Source organism: Diadema antillarum, unplaced genomic scaffold (assembly GCF_040938485.1).
Source record: "Diadema antillarum isolate AM-2024a unplaced genomic scaffold, OU_Dant_1.0 seq00000153_RagTag, whole genome shotgun sequence".
Classification (NCBI taxonomy): domain Eukaryota; kingdom Metazoa; phylum Echinodermata; class Echinoidea; order Diadematoida; family Diadematidae; genus Diadema; species Diadema antillarum.
In genome coordinates, this window is record NW_027271226.1 from 279,685 (window position 1) to 307,542 (window position 27,858).

Here is a 27,858-nt window from a genome sequence, read left to right on the forward strand (position 1 = left end):
ACAATAGTGGAAACGGGAATGGCCAAACAGGGAAGAAGCCATTATATAAGTTGTGAAATTTTAACTACCTAATATGAGCTGTAAGGTACAAGAAATTCAAAGCCTGAAACTAAAAATCACCTTGGCATACATTCAGAATTAAGTTTTCTCTACATGATCTTTATTGCTGCACACAAGACACACAAGTCAGTATTGCAGCTTGGATGTTTGGTAGCTCAGACGATAATGTGTAGCATGGATACATTAAAAGAGGTACAGGGACTTGTTTCCTTTTTGTTTTTTATTTGAAAGAACACCTACATTGACTGATGACCAATCTCATTCTCTTGGTCTTCTGTATCGAACGTCAGTAGAACACAAAGCTGACGAAACCCCAGCCTGACACAGTGAAATGTCAGGCAGGGTCCCAGCAACATGCTCAAGACCTTTGCAATCTGTTCGTGCAACCCACTTCCTTTTTCCCATAGATATAAACCTTTGTGTGGTACTGTTTCTTTTACAAACATTTTTAATTACCTCCTTTTCACATGTTGGTAAAGCTGATTTAGAAAAGAAGAAAAAAAATAATCTGCTTGATATGGAATTACATATGTCAAGTAAGGTACATAAATGATACCACTGTACCTATTTTTTTTTTTAAATCATAAAGCTGGCAAGTTAAGTTGTCCCAGCAACTTGCATATCATGGACAATTCCACTGAGTATTTACAAGGGACATATGGTGTTGAATTATGTCATCAATTAGTCAAAATAATATCACAACATGCAAGCCTCCAAGTATTCTGCTGTGTGTGTCACCAAGTGCCATTTGCATTAATGACAAATTCATTTCCATGAAATGTTGGAAGGGAAATCTGATTTCACAATTACATTACAGGAAGGTGATAATTGACGGAGCCATTGTCAAGATTCCTGGAAATAGGGTTAGCAATACCAGCAGAACTTGATCTCAGAGTGACGTAACATGAGGCATACTGATGTACTGTTAATACCCAAATAATGATCACAATGTTTTTGGTTTTTTTTTCTTTCTTTTCTTTGCTATCATCCACTCAAGTTCTGCTTCTTAGCGACAGAGATTAGATCAAGTGGGAAAATGGACTACAATGGTGGCCTCCACAGTTCTGGCTGCACCCGAGAAAGTGATGCAAGCTACAGGTGACCACAGCAGTCGAGATCCTAACCCCACACCTTCTGGGAAAAGGGTGCCGGAGTCACACCCCCGCAAATTGCAGCAAACAAAACTTGAGCCGCAGATGATGTCCCGGCTACTCATGTTGCCCTCGGAGATAAGAAGAGCTTTGTCTGCCAGTCTCATCTCACCAGGAAAGATTAGGATTGACACCCAGAGAGGAGGGGGGGGGGGGGGGGGGGGGCATTCCTTAATCCTTCTGTTTGTGCCCTCAATCTGCCTTGACTGCCATGATATTATCAAATCTGATGAGCCTATGATCTCTGTCCCTCAGCATAGCTCTCTGCAGTCTGGTCAGTCCAGCATGATATGGGAATACTCCACATCCCTAGTCCAAGTCAGTCATGTCTTTCATACCTGTAATCATGAAAAAAAACAGAAAATAAATTTCCTTTACACCATACATTGTTTCTTTCATGCACTTTATCTATCATAGAAATAATGATTCAATAATTCCTCCATAAATCAAACTGTGGTAACAGTTTTCTGAGTAACAGTCATACATCTTCTTTAGTAAGAGCACAGATATGTAATTATATACCAAAGTTAAAACACCCCATTCAGCAAAAAACCTGAGCCAACAATATATCTCAAGTTGCCTTTCTGGCCCTCAAGACAACCTTGACAATTCAGTTTACCTTTGCACATGGGAATGGGCAGTAGTTACTTTAATGCCTCTGCCATTTTCCTTTTTACAGACTTCTGACATAATTACTCATATTTCATTCTAGGAAGCCTTCACCACATACCAGCAAAATACACAATACAACCTGTACATGCATGAATGGCAAAGCAAAGACATCAGTATGTCACAACTGAGCAAATACCAAATATCAGCTCATTTACTCTGTCAGAATCACTGGTGACTGTTTGTATATCAAGTTTATGGCAGTTTAAGATAACGATCTTGAAAGGGTTAAAAACAAGTGCCTATCTGCAAAGTCTACAGCCTACACAGTGTTTTGTGACTCGTTATGAAACAATTGTAATTGCAGTTGATTGTATTTCATATGTAAATTACTCTCACGGGATGCTAACACTTCAAATTGACCTCATTATGTACAAACAAATGTACACATAAACAGACAAACAAACAAGCAAACACACATAGCAACTGCCTGTGGATAAGAAGAGCTGTTTCAAAACTTACCGCAGTCACATACTGGTTGCCACCTCTCTGGGACCGTCTGTGGCTGGCGCTCGTTTCCACGGTAGCCGCCTCCGAGTGGAGGGAACTCACACTCATGGTGCGAACATCTGAAGAGAACATGGTCTCCTGGTAGATCTGGGAGCTGCGTGGCGAGGGGACACTCCTGACAAAAGGGTTTAAAGTTCTTGAGTCAAAGGGCCTTAGGACGGCACCCGTAGTGGGCAAGTGAGGGGCAGCGGCTGCTGTGTTCTCAATGCCAAAGGTGCTCCCTTCCCCACTGCTGTCTGTACCTTGGAGGGTGTTGGTAGGACTGACGGCTGCTGTCGGGCGTGGCTGGTGAAAGTCTCCCATGGCACCCATCTCCGGGATGTTGTACCCCGCTAGTGCCATGGAGCTGGCTAGGGAGAAGCGCCGGGATGGAGATGAGAGGTGGTGCAGGGAGGACATGTTGGCCGGAGAACTCAGGTTGGACATCGACGAGAAGGTGGAGGCATCAAAGAGCTTGTTGGAAGAGCTGAATGACGAGATGGCGATGGAATTCCTTGTTCTTGGAGCTATGGAGGAACATAAACACAGAAATCTTGATTAGGTGATGTCATGAAACAGTAGATATTCTGATCTTGTGAGCTCTTTATTCAAAACTGACCTCTTTCTCATAATGTACTCATCAAAGAGCATTTCTTTATTTTAAAAATAATTCTCCGCCACTTCTTTTGAAAAGACAAATTCACATGCACATATTCTTGAAACACAAAGAAAATGTCAAATTATGCAAGTACTAGAAAGATCAGACAGTTAAAAAGCCTTGCGTCCACCAATGTATTTCAATAACTAAACATACTCTACTGTAAAAACTTAAAAAAAATCTTATAATACAAGGTTCTTGTCTTACCTTTGAGGTTGACTGCCCTATCGTTGATCCTATCCACACTTGGTTTTATGTCAAATGTCTGCTTGCTGTAGAAACCAAGGGACGAAAGCTCATGTTGTCTCGTTTCTATGGAAACAAAGAAAGTAAGCATTGCTAAAAATATTTGTGAAAACATAAAACCATATATATGACCATGAAACAACACGATACTGATATTGGCAGTAATATAGAGTCAGTTGCAATTACCACTGAAACATCATATCAGCATCAAATTAACATACTTTACAATTTCATAACAATTTCAATGGTGCGATAGTCAGTTGTGCTTTAATCATTCATTTAATACCTCACCAATAACATTCTATAAATCATTTTGATACCATGGAAATGCCAGAATTCACCAATCCACACATTCTTTGAACTTCAGTTATCTTCTCAACACTAGAACTGCCCACAAAATTTATTTGGTGGCTTTTTGTTCACCACGCTTTATGTTCATGGCATGAAAGTGTTCATTCCTGTGCTAACGTACCTTTGCTCTTCAGCGCTTGGTGCCATAGCAACCGGCTTGATGTCTGCTGTCCACTCTCGCTTGACCACTGGACTGCGTGCCTGCAGCGTGTAAGCCTTGTCTGAAGACTTACGCCGCCGGAACCAGACCTCAAACTTTGTACCCGTTTCTCCGATGCTCTCTGTCAGACCTATGTCAGTCATCTGAAACATAATTGATGTGAAGATATACAAGGTATACATCAAGTAACACTGACACCTCACAAATATTCTTTACATAGTAAATATCATACTACATTCACTTTCAAGTAAGTTATTAAGGGAAAAATTAGACATTTTCTTTGAGTATTGTAAACAACTGCTGTGTGTTTGCCACAGATGTTCATTACATGGCACAAATGACAATGTCAGCAATAATCATAGAATCATTTAGTACAAATATGATGTACAGAAATATATCAATGATGGATGATCCATAACTAAACCAACATCACACTAATTACCATTGCCATTATAATCATCAATATCAATGGTGGCCATAGAAAAAAAAGTCATCACTTTAATTGTTGTCATCATATCATTGTCAAACATGTCTCTATACATCAGCATGCCAGACAACTCCACTTCATGCTGACCAAAGACAAGGCAGCATGCATGGGATTATGTGTCTCGAGTTATTAACCAAAAGTCCCAGAAGTCATGATGATTGCACAATCACAGTCTCTGTAGACTGTAAGCAGGAACTGATCTGTGATTACATTAATAGGTGCCTAGCACCCATTAAAAGACACACATTTCCTAATCAACTATCACCAAATGAATGCTACATGTATCTATGACTGAGATAGGAGATCAAGGCATGCAGGTGAAAAGACTGTACTAAGCTGACATGTGGCTGAGTACAGTCAGAGATCAATCAAGACTGGCTGCTGACTTTGGGAATGGAATTGTACTGGTAGAGAAACCAGATCTCTCAAAGACTTTCATGAGGACATTCATCACGGGTGCTTCCCCTCCCCTCCCCTACCTCTACCAGCTTACCCCCCCCCCCTTCTCTGCTTCAAGCTCCTCCTTCACCACACCTTCTCCTTTTCCCCTAATCAAAAATATGATAGCAATCACCAGATGGTAGCGCATGATGACAAAATGAACATTCACAACCAAGACTGTTGAGTGATTAGATGCTACAGGACAGGGGTGGGTGCAAGGGGTCAGGGGTCAACATGGACCAGGTACTGACCTTGAGACTGAACTTGTACTGGTAGACGTCGTGCCCCTGGTTGGTCTTACGAGGCTTGCTGAACAGGATCAGGTCTTCGAAGAGGAAGACATGGCGTACACACTTTCTCATCCCTCGGTAAACCAGGAACTCGGCCTGTGTTAGGAACATGACAAGAGAAATGAGAATGCAATAACGTCACTTTCAAAACCTGTCAATGATATATTCTTAGAAATATTTCTCATATACTTTGAAATATTTTCTCAATATTTTTCATATAAACTTTGTTCAAATACTTGATATTGACACCAAGTAAAATGTTTACATTCTTCCCCCATGCACCAAGCCAGTGTACTGAGAAATAATTCATGCACAAGTGTTCACATTTTCACCTTTTATATGGCAATAAGGCAAAACCAAGGACTATTTGAACATTGTCTGAGAAGAATATTCCTAAAGTGCACAATTGTGAATACACTTCAGCAAGACGTTGATTTCATACTAAGAATTAAACAGGAGAGATTAACTTCCAGCGAATCCAGTCTGGATTTGGTGTGTAATTCTATCCGTTTTTCAAAGGTTAATGAGGTGTCAGTTTGTGGATCTTGGACTGATAAGAGCAGGAAGGCGTGTGTCATGTCCTTGACGATTTGTCTGCATCGGGACAGCCCGCATCAATCAGACAAGGAAGTTAGCTTCTCTGCATGAAACTGATTCATCAATTAATGCCACCAGTGAGCACGCATGACACCAAAAGCCTGCCCCCTACCGTCATTGTCATGTCACATTATCTACTTACTCATCGACAAGCGATGACATAACAAACGAAGCCCCCGGGAACAGGCTAGACACCACATGTACAACTTGTTCTCACTACCAAATGCAGGCACTTTCTATCGATTTGAAATCAACAGGATATTGCATTTGCTCATATTGTTCCTAAACTAACTTGACACATGATGCAAAAAAAGATACAAAAGAAGTTCTGCTTTAGAAAATGTAATAAGTGAGATTGGCTAATACTAGGATGCTCTGCTGATAGTCTACACGTTTAGGAGAAACAGATCAGTGGCACTGTGTCATGATCACTCAAAACAGCCTGCAGCACAAGTGCTTACACAATGTGTCTCAAACTGTTGCTTCAGGCACTTAAACATAAGACACTCCATCCTCAAATGTCCACAAGAAACAACTCTGAGTATGTCAAAGGAGGACATTATGACTACAGCTAAGCCCTGGTCAGAGGGCTGTCACAATCAGATAGTAAGTAGGTCTGTAGGAACCCTCGTCTCACCTGACGTAATAGCTCGCCCTGCTCTCGAAGGTTGACCTGTAGAAGATGAGAAAAATGCACTGATATTATGCTAAACAGCAAATCATGCCAGGATTAGGTTCCCCCATACACCAAGCAGTCTGCAGGCAAAGTTATTCCGAATCTATGCAGCTGGACAGTAAGAGGAAGACTTTCTCCTTCTTGATTTACGGATTGTTTTGATAAGTACTCTCGTTGGTAAGTTTAGAAGAGATGGAATGGAATGGATATTGCTCCATTAAAAGAATGGATGATACGCACTAACATCTGTCAACGCAATGACCCTCACAGAGCTGTGTGATCGATTCAAGACGTAAACATGATTTCAATGTCTGATTCTAGATATGTGTGATGAGAAGCGAACCCATTAGGCTGACAATAATTGATGTGCCCTCGGACACCGGTTGGCATGGCTGCTCCTGCGGTTCCACATTAATCACGCATTTTCTATCAAAGTACAAGAGAGACCCTCGGGGGGTAAAAAGACAGAAACTTGAAAGGGTGCCGCCCCCTCCTCTTGAGCTAGATAGCAAGAAGACACCCATGATGTATGGCAACTGGATGGTGATTGATAATTTGCTTGATTTGCCCGGGACCCTTGTCTGACAGGTAGCCAGTGTTACCCCTTTGTCGCTGATGGATCCAACAATTGCAGGCATGACATAGTACATTACAGAAACCATTGGTCCAACGGACAATGACCCTGATTTAACTTAATACACAGAGTCATCTAATTCTTCAATAAGACTAAGTGATTCTCCCTTTTTTTTTCCCCTCCATACCCACCTCCCCAATACCCCCTGCTTTTTTTGAGTCATGCCTTGATTACAGGGAGGGGAGAAAAAACTGATATTTGATTGATCACGGTTTTATGGAGCTGCACTTTAGTGTCACATAATTTTGATGGATATAAATGCATTTTGGGGAGAACAGGGAAACTCCAGTCTGCATTCTACACCCTCGGCTTGAAAGGATCTTGTCTTTAATATTTCCAACAGCTGTCACCTTTTTTGTCTCAAAAATACTTTGCAGCACAATCTGGGATTTCTCATTCGATAAAGCAGAGATACGTTTGAAAATGCCAAGTGCGGATTATATGGTCAAACTCAGGGGCAGCGGATTATGCGGCGGCAGTTCTGTATACCAGCACAAAAAAAGAATAACCGCTTCAAAAGCATCTACTGCCATTTTATATTGGAGAAGACCAAATCTGGAGACCATATATACATAATATTGAATGAAGGATAAGAGAGCATCCAAAAACTTTCTATTTTCTCTAGATAAAGTACAGGTGAGTAAAGAACTGCAAAGCAGAACCTTCCAAAGTTATCAAAACACTGCAGTGGCACCTATTTCTTTTTTTAAAATCAGCATATGATTTAATGATCAAAGTTTTGTTCAAGTCAGCATTAATTCTACACAGATAGATAGCTAGATAGATACATCAATGAATGGACAGATGAATGGATACACATAAGATATACCCAGAGATATACAAAATAATAGACAAAATAAATTAATTTACAGATTGTCGAAAATGATTGTACAGAATGAAAGATACATACACAGATGTGTAAATAGATAAAGACAACATCTAAACCACATAGACAAACACATTTTAATAATTCAAATAAGTACTCCTTCCAATTTCAAGATTTTCTACAAAATAAATTTCACAATTAGTGGACAAAGAACAAAAAAGCATCATATCAGAGTATGTTTGAATCAATACAAAAGTATGTCTAGAATACAATAAAAAAAAATAATGTAAAGGCAAGTGCTAATGAACAACCAGACATAACTACAATGGCAATAAAATCAAGACACGATTATGAGACATTATGAATGACATATATCATGTACACATTTTCATTTATATGTTTGTTTGTTTGTTTGTTTGTTTGTTTGGGGTGGGCTTTTTTTTGGGGGGATGACTGAATGACTAGGTAGTATCCTTTTTTGTTTGTGAGTGAAATCAAGTTTTTATGCCCCTTCATCAAATACCACATAGATGAACACACTATAAAGTCTATCATATGAAATGTAAATTCTTTGGAAAATTGTGTCTTTTTCAAAATTACAGGTAATGCTACCATTTGATATGCAAATGAGAATGACAAGTTATGATAACACTACGCATCTGGTTCCTTTCAACACATCATTTTCTTTTACTATTTGGTGACGAGAGGCCATGAAATGGTCAAATGTGAACGCGTATCATAAACTGCATTCACAATCTGCAAATGAGTAATCGAGTTTTATATTTTATTTAAAAAATGAACAGAGTTTAACTTACATCACAATCCTGCAAGGAATCCATGGCAAGAAGGTCATTTCCATGTCTCATCTGGAACTCAATCATTTCTTCTGCCGCCTGGAAAGAATAATCAAGACAAAAACTGATTTATCTTTGATACAATTCATAACAGTGCAAATTCCAGACTCTCTTTAAGTTCTCATTTTTATCCCTGCCTATATCTCAACAATCTTGGTTAAATACAAATTTCATCAGCCACCACATTGAGTGTTTGAATATTAATTCACAGCTGATTTCTCTCAATGCACAAACAGCTGATGGCAATGTCTTCTATGCAGGCACTCTGGATACAGTGGAAATAGCAGCCAACTTTGAAAACAAAATGAGCGAACATTCTAAAATAGAGGGAAATAGGAAAGAGCCTCATACGAAAATACAAATTATTTTGAAGTAGCCATTGTGTTTATTGTAGGGGATAACACAAGGGATACTGCACTTTGAGCTCTCTACAGAGTGGATTTAGCGCAATATAAATTCCTATTATCATATCATGCTAAACAAACAAAACAGCTAACAACAAAACAGCGAAATATGATGAATTCATACAACTAACATTTTATTCTGGAATGTCAAACTTATTCAATGAGAAATTAATGACATGTCCTTGAGTGATATCCCCCCCCCCAAAAAAAAAAAAAAAGAGAGAGAGAGAGAGAAGATAGATTAAAGGGGAATGAAACCTAAATATACATGTGGATTGAGTGAATGCAGCAATCAATATTGATAGAACACATCAGCAAAGTTTGAGGAAAATCAGGCAATCCCTTTAACAGTTATACATTTTCAAAATTTTGGTGCAGTCATCGCAAGATGAGAAGACTATCACAGTTTGTGATGTCACGTGATGTACAAAATGAATGAAGAATATGATGGTAAGTTGTACAAAAGGATGAGAATGCCTTGATATGTGCAGGGGCAGGAGATGTAGGAAGATTAGAAATAATAGATATAAAGGACAAAAGATGGCTGTCCTGAATCTGACCTTGAGGGCCTGCTGCTCCTGATCCTGTGTCCGACACTGCCTGATGAGATCCCTCAGAAGCAAGGCGTACTTCCCTAGTCTCTGAACTGGCTTCAGCAGGTAGCTAGCTAGATCCATGTTGTCTCCCAGGCGTCGCTGCTTACTCTGTAAGAAAGGGAAAGAATCTTGATAACGATCCTCAATACTTAACCCCCTGCAACTCTCTGAGTGTAAATGGAAGCATGCAAATGAGTCTTGCATATCATGTTCAGGCAAAAATCATAGAAGGATGGGGTAATATCTAACCTTTTGTGCATTCACTCACAAATACATTCATGCGCTCATACTCGTCACCTTGTGGGCAATTACAGCTGCAATTATCTACAGGACACACAGTTGCACATACACAAGCACTTGAAAAGCATTGTCAGACACACTAGGGTCGTGGTAGCACCTAAAGGGAAGCACAGCCTACATTATATTCATATCTCTTCCTCCACCTCCTCCTCTCCCTACTCCCCCCTCCCCCCCCCCCCCCCCCCCCCAGCTTCACGCAATGTTTGCCTACTCATCTACCCCTGATTAGACCTCTTCTAAACACCTCCAGATACGCTACTAAAAAACCTTTGTAAATGTAAGGAGTCATTTCTTAGAGTTCAATTAGTTTGGAGGTCAGAAATCCCCTCCAACCAGAAATGGCCTAAATCTCACCCTGGAATCCACACCGGGGACATACCCCCAGATGGATGTTAATCCTCACCCTCTGATCTTCTGATTAAGAATGCCTCACTTAGTGTATCTCTAGCATCAGGAGGCCTAGAGAGGCTTCTTGGAGCAAGGTGCTGGTGGTCATACAGGGGCAGAGATAAGTCTACATCTTAGGAAGAATGGATTTTGCGTAGCTAAGTGCTAATACCACCTTGCCATTTTCTGATCAAACACATCCAAAAGAATGTCATGATGGGGAGTTTCTTGCAAAGAATTATGCAGGATCTCAAATTACAATAGGAATTAAGGTCACAACCAATATATGATGATTCACATAGAACACAGATTAATCTTTTTCCCCAAGTCAAAAAGCTACACTGCAAGGAGACCAACATTTTTTTCTCTCTCTTGCTTTGATTCTAAGATGGTTTATATATTTACTAGAAATCAATATTTTATGAGGATGGTTTGTTTATCATCTTAGTGGGGAGTTGGAAACATAAAGCCATGAAATACAAGATACCAGGAGTGAAATTGAAAGAGGTTAACTAGTTTTACTCATTACTTTTTGTTTGCTTTTGGTCAGCATCAACTGTATCACAAATACTCTCCTTTATTCTATCTCCATAACCTGAAACCAAGGAATGCATTCCCTGGTGAAATTTTATGTGCATTTTATCACAAAGCATCTCGTAAATTTCATGTCATATCATCCATCAACTTACCCTGAAGAACATTCCAAATTCTGCCAAGAGCTTGTCCGACCTTGGTTTGTTCATATTGTACAGAGCATAGAGACCAAAGTCTTGTCTCTGTTGAAATACAAGAGAATTACATCACAGGAGGAATCATTAACTTTTGAAGGAGAAAAAGGAGAATATATCCAAATAGTTTCATATTCTTACATGCACTGACCATCAATAAGAGTATTTCAACGATACACTGATGATATTGTAGGCAGTGAAACGGAGGACAAAGATTTTATTACCTGACATCAGTTTATTCATCTTACTGAATCAGAAGAATTGTTTTATCCTCGAAGATTCTAAAACACTAAACATGTCATCACTTTCATGCTAACAATACAACTTTATACAAAAGGTATCTAATCAGTTTCTTAGGAATGATACATAAAGAATCTAGTCTAGCTTCAAGTGATGTCTCAGAAAGAAGACAAGAAAAAACAACACAAACTACACATACAGACACATATACATGTATCTATAGACATAGACAGTTTCAGTCACACTTTTATGAATTTTTACAGCTACAAAGTCGTGGCATTTGCAGACAGCTTCACATGTGACCAAGATGCTAATGAGGCCAAGACTTAGAGTTTGACATCACTCTATCTCCACCTACATGTTTGAGGAAACACTGGCCGACTTGGAGGGGTGTGTTCATGCACCCCTTGAGCTCCCTTAGGAAGACTCGCTGGTGGAAGAGGTAGATTTTCTCCAGGTTGCCAAAGACGATGCTGCGTTTGCCCCTGAGGGCCTGGGGGATGTCCTCCCTGTCCATCTCGGTTACATAGTTCTGATGGATGCGAGGAGGGATGAGAAATTATATGTGAGTGCTAGTGAGAGCTGTGGTACTTCACCGTACAAAAATAGTCTTTCTCATTCATTGCGCTCTGATAATGACGATGATTGTGATGAGTATTATCATCATGATCATTATCATTATCATTATCATCATTATCATTATCATTATTATCATTATCATTATTTTCATTATCATTATCTTTATTATCATTATCGTTATTTTCATTATCATTATCTTTGATATCATTATCATTATTTTCATTATCATTATCATTATCATTATTTTCATTATCATTATCACTATTTTCATTATCATTATCACTATTTTCATTATCATTATCATTATCATTACTGTCATCATAATTGTTAGTATCATTGTTATCAGACTTTTCTTTATCATTATTATTTGTGTGTAAAATCTCTCTTCTAAAATGACAAATTATGGAATGTGAAAGATTTATTACTAATCTTGGACCTAAATTATTTACTTGGAGTGCTTCTTAATTTGGCCACTTGGAAGTCCCTTTGTGAAACATTTCAGGTTTATTTTTTCCCAATTAAGAAAAACTCATTGATACAAATCAACTTTCTATACCATTCAAATTTGAATATAGGGCAAAAGTCTGTTAGTTTGTACTCATTTCAACAGACTTCAAATTCTTTTACAGCATAACTCATGTTCTCAAAAACATAATTCAAGAATGAGATTTGCTATATACAATGGTAAAGACATACAAGGTAATCACTGGAATCAAGTCAGTGTCACTTGCAGTGTAAGACAAGTCAAAATCTCTTGCAACTGGAGCAAGAAGTGAAAGATTAATCAATGTTTCACTCATCTGTATTTTGATTTTAAGCACTTCAGGAATACACCAACATTAATCTAAACCTAAACTCTAACCTAAACTTAACATTAAAACTAGGATGTATTAAAAAAAAAGCAAGATTAATGAATATTCATGTCCCAGGGAGTGTATATCACTATGTTTCAGTACACCCATATAAACACACACATACACACACACACACATGTACACATTGACACAGGGAGATACGCACTTTCTGTGCTCCACACACGGATAAAAACTGCCAGCTTGCCACTATGCATCATCACATGGCATCAGTCCCGCTCTAGCGCCATCTTGTGACCAGAATATTATTTGGAAGATACTTTCTCTCCTGGATGATATGCAAATATACAATTTGACTGCACATCTTGGACGTAGCTCCACTCTAGTATGTCACTGTGTCGATATAATTACGCTGTTGAATGAGAAAGGGGCACTTCCATCTTTTTTCCTTTTTTTTTTTTTGGGGGGGGGGGGGGGGGAGGTATTACTTCTCCCCATTCTTAACCTACTTGCAGTCAGTATCACATGGTGATATATCTTACATTTACGAACATATGTTTCTTACCTCCAGAATATATTTGAGAGCCAGGACATAGTCCTGCTCTGTTTGGATGACCTCATCAATAATGAGGAGGAGTCTGCGATAACTGGGGTGTTGCTTGGCAACTGTCTCCGCCTCCAGCTTGAGAGGGTTGTCTGCCAGGCAGATGGAGCGGCGGATGTGACGGTTGGCATCCAGCGGTGACCACTGCGTCTGCTAATATGACCACAGGAAGAGATTTGGTGTCTGAGTTTTCAGCCCTTATTTTAGTCACTGGGAATACAATGTACATTCTAGTCTAATTGGAACTAGAGTTGATGGGCTCACACATTGCATTGAGTATTGTTATGTGTTGCATATAAAGGAAATAGAAGAAAAATTGCTTGTTCAACATCATTTATGTAAAATTTGATACCCTTCATAAAATATTTACATTTCAAACAGTAAAGGACTATTTTTGACATGCTTTCTTCACAAATATGAATTTCTACCTTGAAAATAGACAGCTTGTAATCTGTGAAAATATTAATATATTCATAGATAAAATGGTTGCTGTGGTGGCTATTGATAGTAATACATTGTACAGACATTTATAACATGCAATATATCCACTCAAAAGTGCTCAAGGTGCTCAACCTTGTGTATTCTCAACCTGGTATATAGTGTACATGGAAAAAATGAACATAAATAATCTTGAGTTACTTTGACTCTTTACAGTGACTCTCAATGTGATGTTTCCACATCTCTTTTGCATTTCAGTGACAGAACAAAGAGAATGTCAAATCAATGTCATTTTATTGTCATCGGTAAAATAGATCTCCCAACACTGTTCCAAGAGAGAAATTTAAACCCTGCAGGCAAATTGTACTCTAAAAATACATCTTACACACATGAAATACATGATTAACTGCATAGAAGACTAGAAATGTCCACAATAATCTACCAAGGTAAGCTTTATCTCTAGGAGGACAGGGATCATGAGGACAAACATGAAGGCGACATAAGATTCTCCCCTTTCCACCACCTTGATTACTTAGCCATTACTCTTGAATGACTTCCTATTCAGTGCCTCGAGGAATGTCCTTGTATTGACAACTGTTGATACAGCTTTCATCCTGTGTTTTTCCGCAGTCTCCAGGTAAATACAATGTACATGAATGTACTGGGTGCTTTCAGGCGGGGTGACGAATAGGCCAGAACAACCTTGGCTTTACACAGTGGGAGAAAGGCTTAGCCATAAAAGACTTCTATTTACCAAAAAAAAAAAAAAAAAAAAAAAAAAGACTGTGACAGCTTTGTGACACTTTAAAGGATAGTACCAGCTGAAACCAAGCATGTTGTTTTACAATCATTGTGTTTTTCCTCACTTACACTTAGATATTCCATTATCTACACAGACAACATGCAAACACAAATTTCTTGGCAGCTAGATATTGCAACTGATTTACTTTCAAAGTAACTGCTAGAAAATTGTGTGTGAATGCCTTCTCTACTTGATATCTTTCTATCTTGCCAAAAGAACAAAATAAAGCTACCTTCTTTTGCATTCATGCTATTCGTCATCATTCACAGAAACAAATCATATAGACAGGGCACCTTGTGGTGGGATTGTGAAACCAAGCTGACTGAGATGCAACTACTTACTTGTTCTGTGTCTTCATCTGAGAGGAAGTCCTCTTTGATTCTGTTTTCCGTCTCCTTGGTAACCGCCTCCTCCACAGCCTGTGTCTCCTGGCTGCTGGGGGCGTTGCTGTCCCCACTGGTGGTCTCCTCGCCCCTCTCACCTTCCACCCGCTCCTCAAAGCCCTCATCAAGCCTCTCAAGGCTAGTGGTTTGCTTCACCTCCGTCTGACTCGGAATTGGCTCCAGCTCACTGATTGGCTGGATGGCTTTAGGTGTCCTTGACGGATGGCGTGTCACAGCAACACCATCGTCCGTTGCACTATTTGGTTGTGATGCGATTGAGGGCGCTGCAACCCCAGCGGCTGCAGCTATCCTTTCGGATGCTTTATCTCCTACAGAAATACCGGAGTCCACGGATCCGTTACTGTGCATGGAATCCCGTTGGTGTTTTGTTTGAGTTGTCTTGGGTCCCTTGCGTAAGATTTCCTGGGCAACATTTAGGGTTCCTGCTACTTTCTCTTGCGAGACACTCACTTCTTCAACGACCTTCTCCTGAGGGACTTTCGACTCAGACATTGTCTTTTCTTGTTCGACTCCCTCCTCAATCCTCATGGGCTGAACAGCTTTGGTCTGTGAGTTCGACAACGGTCTCCTTGAAATGTCTGATGTTGCTCTCCTCATACGGACACCACTGCCATCCGATGTCGCATTCTGAGAGCCGAAGCGGGGGTTCAGTAGAATGTTCCGAAGCTGATCCATGCGTTTCTGAATCATGCCGTACGTCTCCCGGCAACGACGCTGGGCAAACTCACACTGCTGTATACACTTTCCTTTGTCCAGCGTCTTGGCAAGTTGGAGCATGCGAGCAAATTCTTTTTCTGTGACCACTGGGTTCTCCCGCAGGTATTTCTCTAGAGTGCAGAGATGGATGCGACATCGCTCCCGGTTACTTGTCTCTTCGATGCCCAGCATAGCAACAAATTTCATTCCTCCTAGCGACCACTCGTAGGCCTGTGATGTAGACAGAGATTGAGAGTAAACAGTAAGAATCTAATAATCTCTGAGCATCATTATATTACCCTTGTCTCATCACACACAATATATATATATATGTGTTTTATTTTTCTTTGAAATAGTTCCTGCTAAAAAAGACAGATGGGCTATATGGAGGAAAATGAATATGTGGTTAATCTATTCAAGTTCTTGAACATTTCGAACAATGATTTGTACCTCGTTCCACACAATCTTTCCCAGAGAGAAAATGTTATTACAGACTATAGTTACAAATTCATACTTGTGAATATGAGAGGAATAATTTTTTAAAATAAAAATCCTCTAAAGACCAATACAGCATCCTTACCATATTCCCCAAGTCTTCTACAGTCCTGCACAGCTTCAAGTTGGTATCCATTTTGAGAAGCCCCCACAAGAGGCTTCACCCCTTCACCCAAGTTTTCATCCAAATGATACAAGGGTCATTCTCCATAACAAAGCCTACTGACCACACACCATAAGCAGCTCATTTACACTCCAGCATTACATAGTCTGGTTCAAGACCCCTTATCATAACACAGCAGTACAGGAAGTTGCAGAGAGAGTCTTAAAACAAGCAGAATTCCCAAATGAAAACAGAAAAACATGCATTTGCAATCGTCTACTGCATGATTCAAATATATCAACTCCCCCAACTTTTGCTTGAAAAAAAATAATAAGTTATGTGTGTTACATGTAGATGAAAAATCGATAAGGGAATAGAGAACAGGTCTAAAATCTAAAGACTAGTCCTCTAACAGACTAAACTGAAATAAAGAGCCCTCTTCTAGCTAAGCCAAGCTTACTCACATGATTTGAAGGGGGTGCCTTTCTCCCTGGGTTTATTACCCCCTCTATAATCCCCAATATAATCCTACTGGCCAACACAATTACCTGCTATCAAGCAGGTAGATGGACGCTCTATGTACCCATCTTACCTGGACATTGGTCAATGTTTGATATGAGTCAAAAGTTACTGGGTGCTGAGGTTGACATTATGACCAGATCTAAGAGAGGCTTTGTCACAATGTGATATGTATGTAGACCATGGTGTCATCACTCATGTGAATTTCTTATACTAAAGACAGAAATTTTCTTACAATGTTTGTAATTTCCTAATGACTAGAAAGCAATAAAGAGATTGAAAATAGGAAGGCACTGATGAAGAAGTTGCTGATAGCTATGTGGAGACATTGAATATTGTCTCTCCCATATAAAGTTAATACAAATGAAGATACAGGAAGCAAATTGCCTTTTCTACTCGATTGAAATAAAAATGAAACATTTTGTGACTGTGATTCACTCCATGAGTAAAATTCCCCCGTGACAATCTTGCCACAAAAACCATCACTCCAAATAATAGCATTTTTCAACACTCCAAATCACTCCAGGAATTCTCTTTTGTTTCAGGGTTTCGACCTCCAAAAATGCAAACAAAGATTTCACGGATGTGCCATGAATTTTGTCTCTTCTTTTGATGATCACACCCAACATGTGCAAAGGCAGTACACTACTGTAATAGACAGTATGCTTGCTGCCATGAAAGGCATACATGTGTGAGAATGTGCACCCAGTGTGACTCTTGTTTTTCAATCCTGGCTCTAGACAGAGACTCTAGACAGAGTGAGGGAACTAGAAATAAAAGAGGCATCCACCAGAAGAGTTCCTCCATTGATCTCTAGTTGGTATGGTTTCCACCCACTACCGGTCACATGTGCACACCATACACCATCCCCACTGGCTGTGAGATTGGTCTATTGATAGATATCAACAGGACAGTCCGCAAACTGGCCTACAAAATGGCTTAAAAACTCTTTCCCTGTTTGGTCCTTTTCCTTATTTTTGTGACTGAATATTCATGATTAACCATGAATGAAATGTAGGGCAATAGCAGGATATTCATTTATTAGTTTACATTTTGCCATCAAGTATTGTTTGTAAATTTCTGCCTAGAGAAACTTACTGAAATTGTTTTATTGCCTAAACCCTAGCATTTTAAATACATGCAGTCAAAGCAGTTATCAAATAGGAATGTGGTGCATCATTTAATCTACTTTTATTTCTTGGTCTTGGATACCTCATTTGAAACTTATATCAGTAAGTCTAATAGTACTATTAGTCAAAAAATACAAGAAACACTGTGACAATCAAAAGAAATATGCAAAAAAGTGAGAAAAGAAGCCTTACTTCATCCAATATGGATCTGCACTGAAAATGACCCCCAACTCTAAATTTGAAGTTTGTCCTATCATTTGAGAAACCACTCAGAAAAAAAAAAACCAACAAACTCCTCATAGTAACAGCTACCTCAGTGCGCAAATTTGACTGTGATCGCCCACATATAAATAGTAACTTCAAGCCACAAATATTTCCTCCACTGACATCTGACAAAGAAGGAACTCACACGTCACATCTCTCCCCTGGCTATCCAAGGCCTGGTCTAGCCACAAACCACGATTTGAGGCCAAATGTTCAATAATGTTCCAGTCTACTTGAAGACATGGCCATCATACAGAGGATATCATTCAGAAAGTCAGTCATGTGTCTTTACCCTTCGTTTCTTTCTCTTTTCCTCTCCCAGCTAGTAATTTAATGCATGAAATACCACGACAGATTCTGTAGTTGTTGTTATTCTAACTCTTCCTTTGTGATTTTACACGAAATTATTCCCACAACAAGCAAACCAAGCAAACAAACAAATAAACAAAACATTTTTCTATAATTTAAATCAGCTATCTGTTCTATAAGAATTGATATTGAATGAATGCATTCTGTTCATATCAATGTTTTTGTCTTTATATATTCAATTCTACATGTATCTCTCTCACAGTAAGTCTTACTGTAAAGAGTATCCATAAGTTATTTGGTATATAATTTACGTAATTCAAGTATATATCTTGTGCTAGGTGCAAAACCTTTGCTCTCAGGTAAACCTCCCAGGTATGTAGAACGGCACACGGAGTGTGATAAACCAAGAAAAAAAATGTTTAACTATTGAAAACAATTGCATATCAGCAACTTTCATCACAACTAAGAGTGCTAACTAAGCTACTTGTATTTCTTTAATGATATCACTCGATGATTGTAACATCTACATCAATGCTCGTCAACGAAGTGAAGTGTAAAGAATCTGCTCCAAGTTAGTCGAGTATAGCCAATCCACCATGAATACCATCCCAACCAAGTTTCTTCCGGTGGACAGTAAGTTCATTAACCCCATTATTAACAGGTCTTGTGGTCCCTCTAGTCCTGGAAGGCTGTCTAACAGTCAACAGTCAATGCCTTTTATAGGTGCTATCAGTTAATGCACTGTTGACTCTGTGTAATAGAGAACTCTCTTTCATCTTAGAGAAGGAAGCCACATCAAAGGGGGGTAATTAAGATGAAAAGCTCACAAAGCTGCCCCTTTGGTCTTCATCTTGGAGCCTAGACAGAGTTCCTGGTACCATCAATGGCACCAAATTGGGGGCAGTCTGGATCTCGTAAAGACCCAACTTCAAGGTTACTTGGTCGTCATAAAAGCTGGGCCATTAGCTAGGATCAGAAACCACAAAGTGCTATACATCTATTGAAGACCTAAGAATGCTTGTCTTACAGCGGAGGAAGTTATAGACAAGCCTTACCTCTCTGGTGGAAAGCCCGTTTACCTCACTTTACCTCATGGTTTTACTCTTGTCAGACAGGAAAATATTACAGGATTGTGAAGTATATCATATAACTGCATTTACTATGCACTTGCATGCATAAATTGTTCTTGAAATATAAACCTACTGGAAAGAAGAGAGATATCAATACTTGGTTTCCTACTGACTGTTCAAATTATTCTAACAACTGAATTAACAGAGATCTTTGCATGAAGTAGAGAAATCCACAGAGGTGCTGTTTAAAGAAAAGAAGTCACAGTAGGGAGGGCTGATTTATAGACAGAATGTTGGGTGAAGCTGACATCTTAAGATGGTTCTTGTAACATTTTAGGAGAATCAAATCATAAGCATTCTGGAAGATTAGCATACACCATGTTGCCTTCACACCATATTGCCTTCAGAGACAGGGCTTGGAGTCTTTCAACATGTGATGAGTAATAACATTGCCCATAAAATTATAAAAAGCAGAATATTACATCATTTCCAAGTTCAGGCTTGGTCAACCTTGGCAGCTGTAATCTCATATGAGGTTCATTTTCTCATCTTTTTTTAATTTTTTTTTCTCAGAAATTATTTGATGATATGCATTCTTTCTGCTTTTTTATTGTCAATTGTTATCTAAAATCTAGTCCAATGTATGCTAACAACAGGGTGTGACTTTTGAGGACAAATAAAGATAAACCTTCTGATTTCTCTATAAAACATTACCAGAAGTTATTAGATTTACTCTAGATCAAATGTGACAGTGCACCTCAAAACGAACATAAAGTTGCACACACTGATTTTGCGTGAGGACTGAAAATAAGTGAAATGGGTCAACCTAGCCGAACTTGACTTTTTCATATTTTCTGAAAGAGCGGGTCTTCTTTTACATTATGCTAAAATTTTGTATCATAAAACGGGCAAGAAAGTGCGTTTTTTTAGCAGTTTATCTCGAACATTTTTGGTAGAATAGTGTGATTAGGTGTGTCTTTAGAATCCCTTTTACATTTCTGAAAAACATTGTCCACACTCTTCACTTTCAACTCTAATAACTTTTGAAAGGATAAGGCTACTGATTTGAAAGTTGGCATTAATTATGGACAGAATGTGTTAATGAGGCATGCTCAATTTCAGTTTAATCGGATAATCTCTTCATTGTTATTACTCTGGTGGTTTACTTCCTGTTTTTTGTCCCATTCATCGCACAGCCAGCACGGTTTGGTAATGATTAAGCGCTTGAATAGACACTGTACTTCAGAGCCTCTTTTCTCAGTTCACACTTTTCTTGAGTTTGTGCTTTCTTTCCAATATTTAGATAGGTTAGGAGAGTCCATTTGATTTGAGTTATACATCATTTTAAAGCTTAAAGTCTGCTCTTTCAGAATATGGTCTTAACTAAAAATTCATGTTTGGTGACTTTTTGTTTGTTTTGAGGTGCAGGGTCACAAATATAACAATTAACATTACTTCCTATTATGATTTCAAATTGTAACATACTAAATTCAAAAGTTTATCAGCTGAAAAATGTATAAATGTAGCATCACCTTCACCTACACATCCTTCCCTTAGCCTTCCTTGAGGAGGTATATACCAACTAAAATCTAGTGTGAATAATCCTTGTATTTAGTATGGTATACACTTGATCTGGAGGGTTTCTCCTTTTGATTCTGAAAAGAAGTCACTAGGCTATCTTCACAGTCTCTTTGGGATTACGTAATAGAGTGAGTCAAGTTTAAGTACCCTTCTAATCACCGAGTCTAGGGAAGGCTGATGCATTGTAAGATAAGAGGACTAAGCAATTACGTCTGGGACCGTGAGTCACTTTGAGACTATTGTTCAAAAGGTGCAGGGTGAGTAGGAGGGGAAGAGAGAGAGAGATAGGCAGATAGAGAGGGAGAGATACAAGAGGCACATAAAACTGTACGGGAGATGAAAGAAACTCTTGCTGGTATATGTTTATGACGGAATTATAGTTTACACTAGTTACGTTCAGATGGGAGCCCTTAACCTCGAAGTTAGGAAACTTCGAGGTTAGAGCTTGTAGTTAGGGACCGTGAAGACGCACTCGTAGTTAGCAAACCTCGAGGTTTGCTCGATGTTTCGAGCCACAAGAAATCTTATGGTTAGCGCTCTAACCACGAGCCGCGGGGGGTCCCCACTCGTAGTTAAGCACTGTGTGGACACAAAAAACAACGAACTCGAAGTTAAGAGTGACCTCGCCGTAAACTCCAGCCCCCACAATTTCCCTCTGCTTCCGGGTCAACCTCCCAAACATACACCACAAATACACTACACGTGAAAAACCTATGACGCACGACACAACAACATCATCTTTTCTTCCCATGCGCTTGATCTCTGAAACTGAACACGTCAAACTCGCTACTGTATTCTATATTCTTTTCCGACGCTAAAAAAAAAAAAAAAAATGTTTTCAACGAATATCTTCATAAAGGCATAAAGTCATCAGTGCAGTGCTATCTCTGCAGTGTAAGTGAGTCCGACAGGGTTGGACTAAAGAATAAATAGACGCCTTGTTAGCAGTGTGGGCTGAAACTTCGGTTTTGTGGTTTTAACATCGAGTGGGACCCACTCGTAGTTATAGGGGGGGGGGGCAGAAGCTTAACCTTCGAGGTTTCGTAACCTCGAGGTTAAGATTCGTCGTGTGGACACACGTCGTAGTTAGGGGGCAAGAGCTAAACCTCGAGGTTTCCTAACCTCGAGGTTAGGGCCTGCCGTCTGAACGTAACTACTGTAGGAGAGGTGAACCACTACAACTTATCTAAATACAAACACACTCACTTGATTCACATAATAACTAGCTAATCTCTGTTGTTGTTATTTCTTTCATGGCATAATCAGAAATATGGATTCAAGTTTGGCCATCTATCTACCTGTTTTATCCATCTACAAGCCTGTTTTATCCTTCCATTTTCTTCATAATTTGCCTCTTTCTTTCTCTCCCTCTCTCTCTTCGATTTTTCTCTATTATCTTTCCTCTTTGCTCCTTCTCTCATTCCTCTCATTTTAATCCTTCATTTATTATTCTGTGCAATAGACGTAGTAGATGAAATAACTGATGTTCACAAACAACTTGGGTCCCGATGAAATGTTGTGCAACTTCTAAAGCTACACTGTATTTAGTGCCTCACACCATCCACTAAATAACTGCATGCACCACATCACATTCTACCTCACTTCAGTAGGTACAAGTGCACTGCTTTAGCACTGGCAATGGAGATTTTGAGGACTGGGATGCGACCTTTCACCTACTTATGTTGACTAGAGTGTCACGTTATCGGTAACTAATCTCTCATTATGTAATCAAAAAGGTTTGAACAAACTGGTTTTATCTGGTGCATACTGATACCAACATACTTAATTTCCTGACATAGGACATACTTTACCCATTGAGGACAGACTGATTTTGCTACAACACTCATTTCCCATAGGCACTGGCCCGAGTATACTCAGGACTCGTCCTCAACGGGTTAATACAGGACCAGGATGTATAGGCCAGATTGTTTGTTTGTTTATTTGTTTTTGTTGCAGGGAATTTATGCACAGAAAATCACAGAACACTCTCAACACAATCCTCAAGCTGCTTATATGAATTGTCCATGGCATTTTATATCAAAGTGCTCTAGAAAGGGTTGACCAAACAAGCATATCTGCTGATGTAAACATTCTCTACGAATTTGATTGTGACATTTGTAACATCTCATCCAATGCTGTGTCGAACAAACCTTGTCTAGCATCGTGAAGAGCCAGACGGCCTCATCGATCTTCTTCCTCCGCATCTCTAGGCTCTGGGTGAAGGTTGTTAACTCTTCCTTGAGGTCCGCGATGTGGGCGGGGCCCTCTAGGGGTGCCCCGGCCCCATCCCGGCCCATCTTCTCAGAGAGCACATGGATCTCTTCCAGGACATCCTCCCCTCGGCCGATGTGTTTCTATCACAAATAATCACCAACACAAATGAAGGTTATTGGTCTCTACATGTTACATGTCTTTTATACATTCAGCATCCCAATATCAATGTATTATAACTGACTGGCTGTATAGGTTATTGAATACAGGACATTATAAAGACTGAATGTGCATTGCAGTCACCAATATGATAACACAAATTCTTATATCATTACTCATCGGCATTAATTTTTTTCCAAAAACACAACTCACTTCTGTCCTGAAATTTCCCTGAAGTGCAAAGATTTTCTTTCATGACATGCTTCAGAAATTCCATTTGTCATTCAATTTCAAGAGATTCTTATCACATCATGCAATTATTCATCAATTGTTTTTCTGTGTGTACGTATGTGAGATTTTTTTCTCATTTGCTTCACTTTGTGCTATCAAATGTGAAACTGAAAATGCGTACACCATCACATTAAGAATTCTGTCTGTTTTCTTCTTCTTTTTTTTTTTTTTTTGATTGTAATTCGATGACCAAGCTGGCAGGTTGTTTTATGGATTTAATCTTGGAGTGGTGGTTACAATTTCACGCTCCAAGATCACAGGTTATTACCATCTATCCGATTGGGAAACGTGTTTTGGCATACCCAGCATACAAAGACGTGTGAAACCTAGAAAATGAGTTTTTTTTCACCAAACAAAGGAAGTTGTTGTTTGGGCACAATGAGTCAAAGCATAAAAAACTTGTGAGTCATTCTCAAGGCCTCATTGGGTATTGAGTGTTTGGATTAACGCGATGAAGCCAAACAATTTTAAGAAGACTTTTATTTGGTAGATTTTTCTGGACAGATTTTACCAATACAATAAACACCATTCCTATGCCTGTTTTTGACCATGACAAAACACAAAATCTTACCTGTTTTAAAATACCCAATACCCCAGTTTCACCCTGAAATATATCAGTACCGTCCTAATCTGACAAATCATGTAATTGTTGATGAAATTAGGATTTTAACAATTAGCATCTCTACTCTTCAGATTATAATTATCTCAACACTGTGAGAATGGCCTTCAATAAAGACATTATATTTGACCACAATCAAAGTTGGCTTGAGCATTTCATCAAGGACTCTGAATAAAATGGCTGATCTTTAATAATGGAGCGTTTCTGTTATTACTGTCAGCTTGTACTAAAGAGTCACTCATACCAGCAAAAGGCCAGAGTGAATATGACTTAACACCAAGGAAACAAACAAACACAATTAGTATCATCCTCAAGTTACGTGAAAAAAAAAAATAGTACCACACCTATACTTTCAATGCTAAGACCTACCACTGCATTGAAGTAGAATTTCTCAAAGTCCTTCTGTATGTTGACCACTGAGGTCAGTGAATCGGGGGATGTGTCTTCCAGAAGTTTTAACTTCCTGTTTCCTTCGTTCTTGACCCAGTCTCTCACCTGTCAACAAACAAACAGACAAACAAACAAACAAATATGTAAACAAAGCAAAGATAACTCAATCATCTAGGCATCAGCAGATATTAACGCAATTCATAAATTAGTGAAAACACTACAGACCTGGGCCCTGTTTTATGAAGAGTTAAAATTGATTATATAGTTGATTTCAACTGTAAGTCTATGGCAGCCTGTGTGGTAAGGAAATTTAAAATCGATTTTATCTTTTGATAAAACGGGGCCCAGATATCACCCTAAATTCTTCTCCTTTTCAAAAGCTGTCGATCATAACTACTTCTGTATCTCGTGGTCAGATTGTGTGCATGCTTGGACAGTATCAGCCCAAATTTTAACGTCACAGAGGGGGCCATAGACAGAAATAGGCTCCCTGTGGAATTACATAGCTCCTGTACATCGTAAGCACAAGATATTTCGAAATTCATCTTTGCAAGTAATTGACATTGTAAAGTTATGATTTCATCACAACGAGAGCAGAATATTTGCTATAATTTTAGGGGGAAAAAATAGAAAAGAGAAGAAATACTTGTGTCCCTCACAAAAACCACTAAAGTGTGGGGTACTTATAGTGCTATGAAAGAAAGTATTGTAGGAGTAGTGGAATATGCCATTTTCAAATGTACATAAACCAGGATTTACAAGTTTGTAGAGTTCAAATCTAGAAATAGCAGCCACCAATGATCAAAATATTTGTCAGACAGATTAAAATTGTCCTGTTTGCCAAGCTTAGAAGATGAAGCCAATCAAAAAGTGTGAAACTTTGTTTGCCAGGGCAACACCAGTGACAGGTGACAGAATGACTGACAAGCAAACAGTCACAAGGAAGTTTGGAAACCTTACAGTGATTCCTAAATCAGGAGTTCACCTGCACCACTTCTCCCCCACAGTTTACAAGGCATGACCCTTGACCTCTCTGGCACAAGAACAAGTTTTGGTTCCTCTCATCTTGGCTATCCTCACAGGCCAAACAAAGTCTTGCCAAACTACTCTGATGTAATCATCAATTTTTCAAAGTGGCTTTCAAATTTGCGACAATTCAATGTCTAGCTGACAAAGTCAGGCTTTCCCCAAGAGCAACTTAACCCACTTAAAACTTGCCAAAAGCAGAGGATATGGAATGTCCGCTGCAAGGGGAACTCTTTCTAATCTCATTTGGTGTCAGGTTTGTGAGTCTAATTCTGGAAAACAATGTGAGGCACTCAAATCGTCCAGACCAAAAAAAAAAAAATGATTGTTCCACCTTTCATGTCTAATGTTTCTCTTTGATTTCTTTCCCATCAGATTTGGAAGTATAGTTCTCCTTTGTGAGCTCCAGCTTAAGATCGAATTGTTCTCAAGTCATCCTTCAATAACCGGCAAACATTTGGAATGTAAAACTGGCACAAAAGAGGATATGAACATTTATAATTCCCAAAAAAGAACATCTGATTTCCATGACAAATGTCTCATACTGTAAATACCATGTGCAGTCAAGGTTCTGTGTGAATATGTGCTGAAATATGAATTTTAGATTTGAAGCAAGTTTTCAATTTCATATTTCTACCCCAAAAACTTAATTAGTTCGGAGTAAAATTTATCTTTCACAGCCAGAGATAAATTGTTGCTAGTTTTTCCCATACATCAATGTATGTACAGTGAGGTACATGAAACTCTGAGGCTAGTGTGTGGGCTGATGAGTGTCATTTTTTCAGGGTAATGACTCAGAAAACACATTTGCAATGGAGGTGTTAATTCACCAGTTTGCTTTTCAGCACTTTATCCTTGAAATAAGGAGACTGTGGTAAAGAGAGACACCATGGCACACAGCAGAAAGCAGGCAAACTGCCAAAAATGAAAAGAAAGCACTAAAAAACACATTTTATAATCTGTGCTGTCACGCACAAAGTTAGCCTTACTGAATATTGATTTAACTCACACTTTATTTCTACATTAATACTTATAAACTTCCTTCTGCTGATAGTATGGTCATTTTAAACATATAACCATTGTCTATTTTTGAACATGAATCTCAACAGTAGTATCTAAAATAATGATATTGGATGTACAAACATGTGACATGAGAAAGTGCAACTGTGGAAATAGCAAACTTGATATTTATCAATCATTTAATGAAAATTATGTTATCTCTGTTGGGATGAATTTCTTATCAAACAGATTACTTGTTTATAATATGTTAGTGTATGTGGTAAGTTTATAGAGCAAATTCATTATACGACTTAAAGGGAACCCAAACCCAAAGAGCAATGTGGATTGAATGAAAGCAGCAACATTAGTAGGAACACATCAGTGAAAGTTTGAGGAAAATCGGACAATCGATGCAAAAGTTATCAATTTTTAAAGTTTTGGTGTTGGAACCGCTGGATGAGGAGACTACTAGAAGTTATGACGTATGTGTGGACAACAATATAAAGAAAATGTAAAGAAAATTCCACAAAAATTCACTTTTCTAGCATAATGAAAGAGCGCTTGACTAACCGCTTTCAGAAAGCAGGAGGAATGATTGCCACCCTTAACATATGTCAGTATGAAGTTGATGGAATGTGTAATTTTCATGAAAAATGAAAAAAAAAAAGGACCAGTATCATAGCACACATATATCTGGACTAAATACTAGTTTAGTTGACATGATGTATCTTGGCATCAAAAGATCCCCAAGATTACCCCTCCCTCCTCCTCCACCCCTCCTCCTCCACCCCTCCTCTTCCACCCCTCCTCCTGCCCCACCCATCATTACCAACCTTGGTAGACTCTTCCTCCAAGATCTGAAGGTGGAGTGAGTTCTGGAGGTGGGCCAGTCGTCTGTCGGTCATCTCGTCCAGCCGGCTGCACGCCCGCCTGACCTGGTCAAAGAGACTACTCACACAGCTGATGGCATCTCTGCAGAAAGACAGGGAATATGGAAAAAATGACTTCAACTTTTGAAGAGGCAAGTTGGAATAGTTGTTCAATACATCAACAATCTCATTCATTACTTAGTGCCAAGTATTGTAGAAAAAAACAAATGAACAAACAAAAACA

At 38.9% G+C, this 27,858-nt stretch overlaps 1 pseudogene; it reads right to left on the reverse strand.

The window, feature by feature from the left end:
* Nucleotides 1-1,395: 1,395 nt before the first annotated feature.
* On the reverse strand, nt 1,396-27,717 carry LOC139727813 (uncharacterized; annotated as a pseudogene).
* Nucleotides 27,718-27,858: the final 141 nt, after the last annotated feature.